At 36.4% G+C, this 16085-nt stretch overlaps 1 long non-coding RNA gene across 1 annotated transcript in view; it reads left to right on the forward strand.

Moving 5' to 3' along the window:
- LOC106016226 (uncharacterized) overlaps positions 1–16085 on the forward strand; it is a 153569-nt gene that overhangs the window by 10799 nt on the left and 126685 nt on the right. Inside the window, exons 3-4 of the long non-coding RNA XR_011812375.1 lie at positions 8647–8945; positions 15868–16007. This is a non-coding gene — a long non-coding RNA (uncharacterized lncRNA). The remainder of the gene's footprint in view (positions 1–8646; positions 8946–15867; positions 16008–16085) is intronic.

Consider the following 16085-nt stretch of genomic DNA (forward strand, 5'->3'; position numbering starts at 1 on the left):
TCTCTGTAGACCTTCCATGTAAAATGGGTGTTAGAGTGGCTGCTCACTGAGTTAATGTTGTGTTAGTTAATGGCTTTAATATGAACTAATAAAACTATACAAAACTGGTAACGTTTCTTGAAGGCAAAATTGATTGCAGAAGTTACTACATGACTTCAAAATGCTATTATTGTTGTTTAAAGAAACCAATAATTTGAGACCTGTTTTTCACTCCTGCCAAGGGATACAGAAATTAGAAAAGCCAAATCAATCACATGGCTTTATATGTGAACACTTTCTGCTCAAATCTCTGCCCAGACAGGATCAACTTGGGTGGTAAGTTCAGCAGGGTGACAGAGCTGGCTAGTGGTGTCACTCCTTTACCAATGTGCACTGCCCAAGCACTGTGGAATTGCTGCCAAATCCCAGCAGGATGGCAGCAGTATGGGCAGAGGAGTTAGCAACATGCAGAGGAAAACTGCTAATAGAAAAAATAGGTTTCCCTCAAATGCTGATGTTGCTAAAAGGGAAAACAATGTTCTGGTACAAAGACACTTAAGAGTACCTGTGCAATTTCTAAGCAGTCAATGTAAACAAATGTTCCCACAGAAAGAAAATATATTGTTAAAAACAAAACTAAATTCTCTATTCACGTGAAGCCTTTTCAGAGCAATGTAGTAGATACGGAATCAAAGGCCACTGAAGATTTTTACTGCTGGGGGAAAAAAGGCCCAAATATTGCTTGGCAAATTACTGTTTGCTAGGGGCACTATTACCAGTCGACACAATCATTGGTCAGCAAATTGGTCACATTATCGGTTAGTAAATTTGAGAGTGCAGAATTATTTATTGGTAAATTAGAGATGGCAGAATTATTGGTTGGTAAGAAAGGAATTGCAGTGATTGGTTAGCAAATTAGAGATGCTTGGTTTTGTCTGTGGATAAATCAAGGTTGGTTAGATATTGGAGGCCAAATTAAAGATGGCCATATTATCTATGGTTACTCTGGTGAATGCTGAAATCCTACTTTTATGTGTTACAAGCAGATAAACATTGGAAGGGTTTGCTTGGTTCTTTTTTTGTTTTGTTTTCTGATTTACATTTATATTTGCAGTTCACGATTAAAGATTTTTTGAGAGTATTAATAAGTAAGTAAACGCACAATTTTCCTCTCTTAATTTATGACACAACTATGTGTTAGCTCAACCTGTGCAGAGTGCCAGAGGACTTCTGATATTGTATGAAATGAATATTAAAAAATAAAAATATAGATTGTCAGAGCTAAAATCTGAAGCCCTTGCAATTCCAGCATCAAGCTGGTGCAGTACAGGGAGTGCAAGTTATTCCTCACTGGCCTATAGTCAGCTGGCACCAGGAGAAGCTGGTGATGTGAATCCCTTTCCTGGGAGGCTGCCTCACAGCTGGTTCAGAGCTACTGCCCTGCTTACTTGTATGTAAACTGAGATCAGCAAGGATATGGAGCAGTCATTTCTTCAAAGCAATCGTTTCTGTGAGGTGTGGGGATTTCTGTGAGCAGTGGCATCCATCTACTTTGTCTCTTGCACAAAAGCTAAACCACTGCACCAGGGTCAATAACCAGCCATTGTTACCATGTAGTAAGAGTTTTTGCTGGAGAACTGTAGCTGAAATCACTCTGTTCTTGCTTGTGAAAGCAGCATTTTTTATCTCATTGATATCAAAAAGTACATTAGCTTTCTATTGAAATAGAGTAATGCTGTGGAAACTGTTTCCTGGCATTTTTGTATTCTCAGTTGTCTCCATTTCTGTTTTCTTTCCCTCTATGTACAGAATCCCATCTTAAAAGCAAGCCTGCTTTTGTATACTGCAATAGAGCAATTCAGTATCATTCTAGAACACTGTAAGAATAATGTTTTTTCTTGAAAACTTTGCAAACAATGCATGGAACACAATGGTTAAACAATTAAATAATTTTAGATTTTAACAATGCTGAAGACAATAATAGAATACTTGTTAAGAAAAGTCCACGGCTGTTTATATAGCTGTTGAATTCTACAATGGAGACCAACACCAATTAATCAGATTTACTTTTCCAAAGGGACACTTCATAATGGTTTTGACAATAATACAGATGGAGTCAGGGAGGATATATTTTAAAACTTGAGGAAAGTCTTAAATTTTGAAACATTAAAATTTGCTTTTTATATGAACTTCTGTAACAACAGTGCCCCTACCTTTTTTGTCTACTAATTCTGCCAAAAATGATGTGTTTATTTGGAAACAGTAAAGTATGTTTGACATTTTTAAGACACAGCTAGTGGGGAATTTTGCAAAAGTGAAGGGGGTGAAAAGGAATTTTTATCCTGCTAAAGTAGCAACACGATCACAAGATATCTGGGTTTTATAAATCTCCTGGATTGAGATAACATATGCTGCACATTTTTTGGTATTTTCATGAATCAAAAAGTTAGGACTTGGAATACACCAGAGCATTTCAGTAACACAATGATTGTTCAGTGTTGAGTCCAGCTTGAACTGCTCATCTGGAAAGTTTCAGCTGAAACCATTATAATTAATTAGAGATGGTTTAACCATTTCAGAGAAACATAATTATAGGGCTCCCTCTTGTCCTGGGTAGATGCCTATGTAATCTGCTCTCCAGAAACGAAATAATCCCATCGGTGCCAACCGCATTCTGCTCTCAACTCTCAAGATCATGTAGGCTCACATGGTAAGGCATCTCAACCTGGATTGCTGCATTGAGGGTTTTTCCTCTGGTGATTTGTTTCAGCCCATTACAAATCTTTGGATCCATATTCAGGCTTTATCAAGACCTGGGGTATTGAATTGGGACAAACTGCCTTCAGTTGCTATTCAAATGTAGCATGAGACAGGAACTATAAATGAGGGGGAAAAAACAACAGAGAGAGTAAAATGGAGAAGGAGTGAAGACAGCATGGAAATAAAGGACAGTGTTAGTGGCTTTTTTTTTTTTTTTTTTTTTTTGTCCTCCCAACTGAACCTAACTGAACCTCCTCCTAACTACTGAGCTCTTAACAGAAAGCAGCTTAACATAGGAAGGTGGAAGGCAAGCTGTTAACCTTACACTAGTAAGGCCAAGGATTTGTGTCTACCTCTATTTCAAATGAACATAGGATTTTATGAAAAATTGCTGGTCATACTTTCAGCTGGTGAAATGAAATTTAGGGGTAGATTGATTCCTCAAGTCATTAATCTGAGTTCTTTCCAAACTCACTGCGGAAATCATTCTACTTTTCTCAATGGGTTTACCTCTCTTTTAACTTTTTATAACAAACAGAATCATACTTATTTAAATCTCTTCAAAAAAGTCATGATTATTGTAAAGTTAGTATCAGCAATAGTACATATTTCTCATTCTTAATTAATACAATTAATAGTAAAATACATTAATAAAAACAATTAGTTAAAATAATTGTGGGGTCTTTACAAAAACATAAAATGTAAAATAAAAAGGTTGACAATTTTTATACAGGAAATTTTGGTTCTGACTATAACATTCTGAATTTGCATTTTGCTGGTGTTCTCTTAGAACAGTAATAACTGAGAATTCTTGTTTTAAAAGTAAGTATTCCTAAGCAAACCTGCCCTTCTGTGGTTAGGTTAGGTATGTCATGTGGCGCTGATTGTGTGCTTTGATTAAAGAAATTATATATTTACCTATGAAAGCTCTCTGTCAATTTTACCTTTTACCATTCTCAATTTGTGCTTTTATTTACATATCTAACAAAAGACTAGAAATATAACATGACATTTTACATGACCAGTAAACGTTGTACAAATCTGTTTTTGTTTGCTCTGCAAGTGTTTGCCATTTGTAACTACAAATATTTTTTAATTCAAGGTTTATGTTTCATAGAATCATAGAATATCCTGAGTTGGAAGGGACTCATGAGCATCATTAAGTCCAGCTCGCGACTCCACACGGGGCAACCTAAGAGTTAAACCACATGTCTAAGCATGTTGTCCAAATATTTCTTGAATATTGACAGGCTCCCTGGGAAGCCTCTTCCAGTGCCTGACCACCTTCTCATGTATTGATATGCATTTTTAGGAAACATTTTTTTAGGAAACAAAATTTAGGAGAATTTTCAAAATGGTTGCAAGACATTTCAGAAAAAAAGAAAATGATTGGTTCACTGAGTACTATTCTGCTCTGAATTTGGTCAAATCTTTGTGAGTTTTATGTATCAATTTAGACCTGTAAATGTAGGTTACACTGACATTTTTTTTCCTTCTCATTTGCAATTTATTGTACTTCTGTAGGACTAAACAACTAATCCCTACAAATCTGAGAAAGCAAATCAAAGCTTAGAATGCAGTTACATCCAAAGAGGGGAAGTTTTGAAGCTAGTGCCTGAGATACTTCAGAAATTTTAACTTTCCCATTTGAATGGAGTGACATAAAATATCTTAGTCTGACATACATATCGTGATCGTAAAACAATTTAAAAAAAAAAAAAAGTAAACAGATGCATGCTATCCTGTTTGCCAATTGCATGTATTTGAAAAGCTAAGAGCTATTTGAATTGTGCAGTGAATGGACTATTCTCCACTGTAGGAAGAACAAGATCTTCCCAGGATTCAAATGCAATATTTTTCATCTGCGCTGTGAAGAGCTTTTTCCTCTTCTTTTCTTCAGAGGAATAAAAGGCCTTTCTGTTCTTTCAGATGTGCAACCTCTACTTTTTAGGGGGAAATAGAGTTTCTGCTCCACTCACCCATCACCACCACCCAGCAACTCTTCAGTTTCTATGCTTGATCTAGGGGAACAATTGGTAAAGGCTGAGAAGAAAAAAAAGAGAAGTGTGTGCATGTGCGCACACATACTTTTTCACAAAAGAAGGCAGGAAGATTGGTCTTCATAAGAAAAAACTTAAAACCATCTCACAGGTGGAAGTGGAAGCATTTTCTAATCTAGCGATGTGGTCAGGAAGGAATTTGAAATCTTACTTTTAAATGGCTTAGACAGATTTGCAGTTATGTGCCAAATGGACACATTTGCATTCATGCATTCAAATATACAGTGTAGTCTGAACACAGTCTGCAGTATCCTTTGCAGTCCATTTAGATGCTTTTATCATACTGCAGGTTGTTAGAATTTCACTCCCTCAGCAAGTCTGGTAACAGCATTCATTTTTTCAGTTATCCTTTCAAATTATATTTATTGTACTTACTTATTATTATTATATTTATATATATGTATTCTTCAGGCTTTCCTGGATAGACTTTGATGGGTTCAGATTTTGAATTTGGAGACTTGAAGATCTAGTGTGTAGAAACTGCAGAGTCGGAGGGTTAGGGAAGAGAGAGAGAGTCCTTTAGCACTATGTTATGCTGGACAAAATCTAGCTCAGCTGGTTGCAATTCAACAAGCAGTTAAGACTCTTTAGTGGCCCATGTGGAATAAAGGCATGAGTCCACATTGGGAGAATCATCAACGTGGTACATTTGTATTGTCCATAGTAACAGGTGTGAATGAGCAGATTTGAAATGGAAGAACTATTGAAGATACTCATACAGGTATTCCTTCACCTCTGACACATTATTCTTTCATGTTAGTTGGTAGATACATATTATTAGTTACTCACTCTAATTTAGTCATTGTCATTATGAATCTGGCATTTTTCATAGGTATTACATATAGTATGTTCTGGTTATATTCAAATACATCTGTCTGCACTACATTAAGAAAAATAGTTTTATAATGCATATGCACCATTTCAAAAGTCTACAAATATATGGCATTTGTCCTTGAAAAAAAATTGGCTTATGAATGACTTCAGACAGTGATATATTTATGTTCATGTAATCTGTGTGTTTTCTTTAAATTAAATGAATTTACTTTCATTTTGTGAGGTAATAAGTAAATTAAAGGAAAAGCCCTTTGTAGGCTACAGTTTTTATGATGTCCTAACCTTAAGAAAAAGAAAGCTGGGCCAACTAAGTTGTTCTTGCTTTTATTAAAGTTCCTGTTGGCAGCGCGCTGATGGGATACATTAATCTTAGCCCCTTTTCCTCAGTATTAATACTTAGAGGCCTAGGATGAATAAATCATTCTGGAGCCCATTTGGATCTGTTGGCACCTTCCCTTTTACATTGTTGCTGGATGAAAAGGCTTCTCTAAGTGTTAAAGGCTTGGATAACACAATTGGCTGATTGCAAAATTACCTACAATAATTTGTGAGTGTTCTGCTGGGGGTAGGAAGAAATGGGGCAAGATGGTCTGAGCACCTGTAGTTATTCAAAAAATTAATGTCCTCATGAACATGTGCAACAAGCATGTGAGCTGGTACTCATAAAAAATACTTAAATTTGCTTCTGGCCCTCAATGCCCTCTGTAGTCTTTGTCACTGAGATCTGCCAGTGGTGTTGCCAGTCTATTCTGTGGTATTTGTTGATGGTAAAGAGAAAAAAAGAGTGGTTGAAATCCATCCTCTTGTGTTGAATTGGTCTGTCTCCAATCACTTCATTAAAATTTTTGGAGGCCAGAGGATACATTTGAAATTGAAACATTGTTTCAATTCAAATGGGCTAAAAGTGTGTTGTTTTTTTTTTTTTTATTATTTATTTTATTTTTTATCTTTCCCTTTATTATTACTTGCAAGATTAAAATATACTGCAAAATAAAATTATCAGACTCTAAAAGTAATTTCTTGCTTCAGTTTCCTCACATCTTGCTGCTTTCTGGGAAGCTTTTGTTTTTCTTTGAGTCTGTTTGTGTCTGCAATGTGCTAGTCCGTTGGCTTCGAAGCCTATCACTGCTCTCTCTTGCCAAACTGCCAGGCTCTCAAGGTCTTCCTCCATAACACTGCCTCATTTACCTCCGAGACAGTTATTGGCTGTCAACCTCCTTGGCCCCCTCTGGATTCAATTCATATGCAGTTCTTTGCATGTTCAAGGTAGGATGCCACCAAAATGTGGCTGTGACCGAGCAGGGAACAAAGGTTACTGTGGTGGCCAAGGTGAAGGAGCAGAAGGAAAGACGGAATGAGCTGTGCCCTGCAGTACTGTTAAACTGGCAGGTTTGTAGTCCCTTCAGCACCTACCCAAAAAATCACTGGTGTGATTTCTTCTCTGTGGTCTCAGCTGGGTTTACCTGGACTCTGGAGTACTCTATGCACTTAAAAATAAATGGAGTGCGGTTGCTGTCTGTGTAGGTTTTTCCTAATTCCCACAGCTGTAATTGTTGCTACATGAAAAAGTGGATGCTGACATCAGGGGAAGATTGTCATACAACTGTAGCTAAACATTTTCAATGGCAGGCAGTGAACAATTATACGCTACAATTTACACTATATTCTTTAGTATGTCCTTTGAAGAAACACCTATTATTAGCCAGGCAATAATCAAATACTTAAAATAGGCATATAAAAGAAGATTTGGAGAATAATGGTTGCTACCATTTAATAAGCATTTCACTCCCTCATGAGATGCACTGAAGTGTAGAAATCCAAGGTATATCACTGTATTTTTAACTGACAAAATTGTTGAGACAGTTATATTTTCTCAATGTATTCTATTCATAAAACAATCTAGTTTTATAAACACGGATCATCTTTAATGTAATGGATGTTATCTGCAACAATTATTTTGGATAACTTGTAGTTGTTAGATGGCACAAATCAAAGTTAAGAGAATATTGAAACAAGGAAAATGAAAAACAATGTGAAATGTTTCAATACATATTATTCTCAATGAAATAATTGAATATCACTATCGTTTCTAACATAAATGGGTTCGTTTGAAAGCTATCAACCTGTTCATGTGCTGTAATAGATGGAAACATACTTTTTCAAGTTAGCCAATTGTCTGCGAACTTAGGAAGGAAATGTTGTGTTCTTGTTTGTGTAATTCCTGTAAAGCAGTTGGTTAGCAACAGTTTACAATGTGAAAACTCAAGCAATGAGCAGTATTTGGTAATGCAGCACAAACCATAGCAAGGGTGGGCAAGAGCCGTTGCTTGTCTTTGTTTTCTTCAGAATCTGAATTTCCAGAGAAAGTGCTAATTTAACTAATTTCTCAGGCAGGAGAACAAATTTCTCTATTTCTACCTTGATACATCATCTTACTGCCTTTCCAACTCCTTTCTGCTCACCCTGTTTTTGGCCCAGAGCTATATTGAAGTACAGTGTCTTGTATAGCGAGCTAATCTGTGGTTCAATTTGTCTGCCCAGGACAGATTATGAACAGTACAAGTATATCTAGTTCTGGTCACACACTTCCAAACTGCCTAGTTTATATTGAAATTACTATTTTTAGAACAGCAGTTAAAGAGGAAATAAAGTGTTTTGTTTTGTTAAATCTTCACTCATTAGGTTATATTCTTAAAGCATACATTTACCAGATGCTGAATTTAAACTTCACTAAGTAGCATTTTTATAGTCCTCTTACACTTTTGGCCTTCTGCCTTGAGTATTACAATAAATAAATTAAAGAAATACATTATGTAAAGACTGATACAAAAACAAAGCTTCTATCAAGTATAATACCTGAATACCACTTATTCTATGTTTATTTCCTGGTATTTGGAAGTCATGAAACCTGGATTTGGAGAGAATGGTCAATGTTTGCCATTTTGTAATAAATTAGATGATAATCATCTGTCTGTTTTTTCCTTGAATTGTAAGCTGTAATTCTCCATTTCAGAAAAACCCTACTAGGATATTTGACTGCAGAGAAGTAAAGACTGAACACTCAACTTTAGAAGCACCCCAGAAGCAGACTCACTTCATGAGGCCTTTATCTGCACTACCATGAAGATCGGAACTTTAAATAAATAAAAGGCAGAAGTCCATACTAGGAGAAAAGCTCTGTTCTCTGCAGCATGATAACCCCATCAGGAAACAGAAAAAGATCTGCCTGATCTTAAGCTGTGGAAATCCTTCAACACAAAAAACAAGTTAAGCCCAAAGCAAAAAAGAGAATGTGTCTCAAAATTTTTGATGGTAATAAGAAAAATATTTAATTATCAAGTGATTAAGAGTTCAATGTTGTTATAATCAAAAATTCCTGCTGAATTTCTCACTTTCCATATTTTCATGATAGAGTCCTCTCAAAGTGCTAGGCAATATATGTATTGTGTGATACACAATGTGCTGAGAACACATCATATTGTATGATCTTGTGTCTGTGGAAGGGCCCAGTTTTAATGTGTCTTTTAGAAGTATGTGATACTTGGTGCTTGATTTCACTTGCTGTCAATGTGAAGCTACCACTTTTGCTATCAAGCAGAAGACTGGCCTAGTTTGTAACACCAATTATTATTAAATTTCATGGTGGACCTCAGTCTAATTTTACCCTGATTTTATAGAATCATTCACTTTAATGGACTTGATCCAAATTTTCACTGGCATAACTGCAAGTAAAAGTAGACCTAGTAACTGTCATGTAAAGCAAAATCATTCCATCTTGTAAGCCATAATATAGGTTACATGGTAGTTAAGTATGGATCCAATGAATTCATCTTTCAGATGATGTGTTAAATGGCAGCCTTAGATACTTGTAGTCAATTAAAATTTCCTGGCACTTTTTCATAGGACAAGGGGTGTTTGTTACTAATAGTGTCCAAAAAAAATTCTAGCTAGGATAATTGCATTTTACTTAGCTAAACTTGCCTTTTTGTATATAGTTATGTAGTTGTTCTTCACTCCATCTTTTGAAAAACTAAGTCAACTGCATAGTTAGTTTTGTGCAAATGACAGCTGTGTTCCTGGCCAGAAGCAGAATGCAGTAGGGTTACTCTTACTTTGTACCATTGAACTGCAAAGTGTCTTTGAAGTCTAGAATTGAAAAAACAAGTTAAGTGTCAGGACTGCTGTTTAATATTTAAGGGCAGATACTCAGCTAATGTAAAGTACCATAGATTGATTGAAACATCATCTTAATTTATCTGCCTTTTATTTCTTAAAATAATGTACTATTTTAATTGTCATGCCCCTTAGGTGTTATTACTCTTGCCTGTTTATATAAACTATCTTGTGGCACTTTGGTCTTAAATAAGAAAATAAGGTACAGACTATTATGTTATGTTTTGTTTGGTTTGTTGCTGTTGTTTTCTTTTCTTTTCCTCTTTCTTTCTCTTTGTATTAGTCCTGAATTTGTTCTAGAATAACTCTGAAACACTTCAAGTTAGTTATTGTAGCATATTTTTTGAAGATATCTGTCTTTCTTCCTATCTCTTTGGGCAAAAAATCTAGATTTATGACCTCTTCAGTTAACACTAAGCTATAGGCACACACAGGAATATCTTGCAGATTTTGCCAGCCTTTGGGAAGGTGGGTAGTGTTGTCATGCTAAAGAATTCCTGCAAGTTTACAAATGTCTCCAAAGAAGATGTCAAATACACATCTTTAAGTTATATGTGGAGGACAATGTGTTCCTTGCACACCTTGTGGGATAACCTACCAAAATCGTGGCTATGAGATATTTGTTGAGGACAAGGTTTGAGGAAAACCACAACAGTCAACTCCAACAGCTGCACAGGGGTTCAAGTAAGTATGATAGTACCTGTTAACAGGTTATTTGTTATTTCTACATTACCCAACTTCTGTACAACTTCAATATTTCTACCTTTTAAAATGGAGTAGGCAGGCGAGGAGCTGTGGCATTTTGTCTTACAGTAGCTGATTTATTTTATAAGAATATGTTGGCAATACTAGGCAAAATGTGTCAGCAAACTCCCCCTGGAACCAAAAGCATTCCAAATGCCTCCAGAGGCAGAAGTTTTCACTGCAGTCTAAAAAACAAACAAATGAAAAACCACTGTTAACTGATTTTGCTGGTAATAAAGTCTAATAGGGGTTTTAAAATGTTGTGAACAGGTTTGGATGCATTGCAAAAATCCAAAGTGCATGCAGAGCAATACCTGAGCATTTAAGTTAAATACATCAAGATAGAAAAGAATGCTGTGACCAAACTAGAAAATGGAATGCAAACAGAAATAGTGGTTTCAGTTTACCAGCTACAGGTCTCCTAACCTGAAATATTATATTTTTTGGATTTAAATTCTGCAATACTATGTTTGGCTTTTCCAGTCCAACTCCATAACAAATTAAAAATTACTTGCATACTGTGCTGAGACACACACACACACGCACACACACACAAAAGGTAGAAACAGCTGCTGTTGGCTCTGTGCTTTGGCTTCATCTGATTTGCAAACTCAGCCAACAAACACAGTCCTCCACTTGTAGAGCTTCTGGTTTATCTTGGCCCATACAGCTCTTTGTCCTCTGGCAAAATTTCACTGGAAACCTCAAGCAAATACTGTTTGATCTTTACCAACTCATCTCAGGGAAGACTATCCTTGTTTTAGCTACCCTTCCTCCTCTGCAGGGAGGGAGGGGGAAATTTTATGTAAGGAATCAGCTGTGTACAAGTCCAGTTTTAAGAGACTCAAGAAATCTTGAGCAGCTGAGTCCTGCACTTTCCATGTGCTCTTCAGGGATGTATTTGCCAGGATAACCACTGACTAATATGTGTAATGGGTTCTTACTATATTTTCCATCTGTATTTTCCATGCAGTTTACCTGGCAGTCTTTCCCTCTCCAAAGCTAGAAGACTGCAAAGACCTCCTTTTTGACAAGTTCAGTCCACCGTCTTATGCATTGAATTTAGGCAGGAGTCAGTGCACATCTATCTGGGGGGAAAAAAGTTGGGGGCTGGGGCACTTACCTTCTGACAACTGCCACCCATGCAGATCAAACTGTGCTGGTAGCTTAAGTGTAATTCTTTCACTCTTTTGAACATTTGAATCAAATTCTCTAATTTCTGAGTCCAGAATAGCCCTGAGACAGAGGAATGGAGGAAATGAATGCCAGAAGAAACAGAGAAAGATTAAAAGACAAAAAACTCTTTACATCTCTTGGACACCAAGATTTACACGGAGACTTGCCCTCCTACCTCTAAGATATCTCCAAAATCATCTGCTCTGTTTCTACTCAGTTTCTGTCTGGAGTCAAAACTGTGTGAAGTAGAACACAACAGTTTTGCATGTTTGTCTGATGGCTCCCCTCTTTGCTTTCCTCCTTTTCTTCATCCACCTTTCCTGATTTAAATTGGTTGCCTGAATTTGGGTTACCATCTCCCTACACTCAGCTGGTCCGTAATTATTTACTTTAATTTGCTGTACACATGCTCACTTTCTCATTATTCTCACTTTTACTGTTTTTTCATTCTGAGGTTCTGAATATGCCAGATTAAGCATCTAATCCCTAAATCAGTAAAATCTGCATATCTGGTCAATCTCTTTTTTATTTCTTTTTCTAATAGTAAGATGGCAAAGACATTGAAATACACATCCAAGAAAAGAGTAGATTAGAGGAGGTGTGTGGGAATTTTTAATTTGAGCATGAGCAAGTAAAGAGTTTGTGATGTAAAATACAAGAGTATTCAAAAACCTAATATTGACAATTAATAAAAGTGAATAAATGCATAATGAATTCTAATTGCCAGCTCTATCCTGAATTCATCTTTGTTTAGGTTTCAGAGGGTCTGACTCAGAAACAAACTCACCCTGTTAATAGTTCATGCTATGTTTAATGACTCAAACTCCATTCCTTCAAAAATTGTTTTAAAAGTCACTTTGATTTCAGATATCTTTGACAAGATGTGTGTCCCAGATATTTGTGTTGTGTGGGAAACACTTCCAACTTTACCCAGTGCTTTGAAAAGACAAACTGGAACTTATGAGATGTTTAGATATTATAACAGTGGCAACCAAAGGAGTGTCAGGGAGCCAGCTAGTTAGAAGTACTCTGTTCAGATTCTGGGGTTAAAATGAAAAATTGTCAAGATCTTTTTTGGAAAAAGTGCTTTTTGCTCATTTAGGGTGAGGAATTGTTAAATGAAAAAAGTTTTCAGTATACTTTTCAGATAAAAATGCTATCTCTTTAGGCATCTTGAGAAAAAGTGAAAACTAATTATAAAAGTTTTTTGGTCACCAAAGCTGTCTTTTTGTTAAAGCATTTTTACAACCAAACTAATTCAGCAGTTCTGATTCAGTGTGGCTGGTTGCATCTTTATTCATTTTCCACATTGGAGGAGGAATCAGATACTTACTTCTGTGAATATACTCCCACCATAAGTGTGTGGGATGGGACCTTATTGTGGGTCAAATGGCAGGGTAGTCGCAGGCAGTCGAGTGAAAACCTTGTGAACCATCTGACCTCTCCTTAAACAGCCTGATTAAGTGCCACTCCTTTCTCTGGTTTAAGTAGGTATAATACCAGGAATTGTGGATTAGAAAAGAAATGCAGGAGAGAAGGATATGATTTTAAGCTTGGGCAATCCAGTCAGTGACGAGAAAGACATCTAGTAATGGTTTGTTCCTTTCATAAACAAGATATTTCTTCTTATTGTGTCATTGCTTATTCATTTGGATTATTAACTTTTTCTTTTTTAAAACTATTAAAGCCTTGCCATTCACCTTCAAAACTGCCTCTAGGCATCTTTGATTTGTATGGTTAGCATTTACTCCCTAAGGTCTTATCGACCTTGGCAGTGTTACAAATCATATTTTCACATGCATGAATTGCCCTTGACTAATTTCTCCAGTACAGTTTAAACATAAATAACCTTTCCTTTGTCAGTTGCATTTTTTTTTAACTTTTCACCTGTTTATTTTTAATAAACACAGTGTGGATATGTGTATAGTTGTATGGAATGCTACAAAGTAAATCCATATCCAAGTTTGGTTAAATATGAGATGTTTTGTTTTCCTTGAAAATGTTAATGATAGATGGGAGAATTTCTTTCCCCTCCCCATGAGCCTTTTTTCTAATCTCTCTTTCAGGATCATACAGTTCACCGTGACTTCTGATGTTATTCTTCCCCGTGGTAGTTAAGCGTTTCTAAGAAAAGAATGAAATTAAGCTTCTCTTTGTGACATGGGACATGCACTCAATAGTAGCCCTGCCTGTTTATTTAGTAAACATCCAAAAAGATAAAGGTTCACAAAGTCTTGGGTTCTGCAAAGTTTGACTTCCAGTAAATAGCAAGGGCTGCTTTCAGGGCTGCTGAAAATAATACCAGATACTGTACGCAGCAACATCAAATAACTCAGCAAAGAAATGCAAGGGCATAACAAAATTCCCCTGTTGCTACCCAAGCATCAAGAAAACACCTTATGCAGTGTCACCTAGTCTCTTCCAGACTGGAAGTGCAGAGTATGGACACTAGGGTGTCAGGGACAGAGGACAGGGCAGTTCCCACATTTGTTGCAGATGTAGGATGTGACCTGCCAAGCTATGCAGCTTGGCAGCAACCATGAAGATGATAAGGCTTGGAAAGCAAGATTTCTCGGTCCAAATTCAGCCTCTACAGCTGGGCTGCTATAGCCTGGTGTGTTAAAGGAAAGCACTGTATTACAAAATGCTTTAACTGCGACAGGGCTGAGCATTGTTGGAAAAATGATATGATTTTATTACTTTGAGATATCTTAACAATTAGAGTAGAAAGCAGATAGCTATGTTTTTAACTAACTTGAACATTTACACAGTGGTAAATAAGCAGAGGACAGTAAGATGAATCCAACAGCAGATAATTATTATGGAGTAATTCTTTTTTTTTTTAGTCTGTTGCAATTATGATCATGGTAGAAATGCACTAAATAATTTTCTTGATATCTCTAATACAATGTATGCAATCATTTGTTTGCAGATACAATGAGTGCTTCCTTAGAGATGTAACTAGAAAAAACATGTAAATGTACTACAGGATTGTCTGTCACTCTGCATATAGCATTAGCTGAGGCACAACTCCATCATGTGTTTTCTACATCTAGGAATAGCATTTTTCCTTCTTGCCCGGAGACTTGTCCTGCTGACCTTTGGCCAAAATTTTATTGACAGAAGTGTTAATTTCATTCTTGAATTGTGTTTGAGATGGGAACAATACCTTTTGTTCCCAACACCGTTTTCAGAAAATCTGGCAGCACTCCCAGCACCGCCTTTCCAGCTATGACAGGGCTATGGCCAGGGAGTGGGAAAGGATGTTCTGTCTCCTTTGGCTGTTGGTGTGCTGCACTGCACTGCTCAGGAGTACCTGGGCCTCAGTGTCTGAAAGACAAAGACATCATAGTGACTTTCTCACAGTATGTTGAATTAGCACCTCTAAATCAGTGTTACATACAGAATACAAAAGCAATACTTAGCATTACTGACCAGAAGATTTCAAGCAGAAAAAGATAACTTCAACCAGGAGCCCCTAAAGAGCTTTCTGTTGTTGAATTTTCATGAGGAAAATGCTTTTTTTCCTATTGTCAGATTGAAGATTTTAGTTATAAAATATTACTTTTTTTTTTTTACTTTTTTTTTTCCTGAATTACATCCTGTGGACTTTTATCTGGATTCTATCAGTTCACTATGTCACTTCAGCTGATGTTATCTTTCAGATCTTTCACTTTGTATAAAATCTTTTCTGTGATAATCTAAACTACATAGTAATTTTACCATGAGAACCTGGAGGCCACATTCTCCTCTTAATAATATGCTTGATGCAGAAATATGTTTTTCTATGAAGATTGAAGCTGTGGTTTAGGGGATTGGAACCTGCCTGGTGTTCAGCCTAAGAGAAAAAGCTTCAGCCTAAGAAAAAACTGCTCCAGTATGATTTTCACTGTTAGCACTGTTTACAAAATATTCAAAGGTTATGCACTCCTTTAAGGGCATAGCTTTAGAGACCGTATTATAAACTCATGTTTGTAATTTAAGCTGAAGTCTTTGCTGAAAACTCAAGGGCTTCTTTTATTAGCTGTCTGAAGTTCTGTCAGTTTGGCACATGTATTGTTCCTTTTAGAAAAGGAATAGGGTGATAGCAAGTTGTCAGTGGGTAATTTTCTAATTATGTGGCATGCTTCCCATTTCACAGGCTCACTTGCAGTTTCAGAGAACCAAGATGATAAACATAAAACTGATATCCAAGAGGATAAACATAAAACTGATCTTCTGTCCATATAGTGACACCTTAGAGACGCCAAGAAAGAGCCAGTCAAATTCACATACATTCAGGTAAGGAAATTATGTGACTTTCCATTATGAAACAGTGAGAGAATGAATGTTTTCAGAGTAAGCTGCTTTGATTGCTGT

The sequence above is a fragment of the Anas platyrhynchos genome, chromosome 12, assembly GCF_047663525.1.
Source record: "Anas platyrhynchos isolate ZD024472 breed Pekin duck chromosome 12, IASCAAS_PekinDuck_T2T, whole genome shotgun sequence".
NCBI classification, from domain to species: domain Eukaryota; kingdom Metazoa; phylum Chordata; class Aves; order Anseriformes; family Anatidae; genus Anas; species Anas platyrhynchos.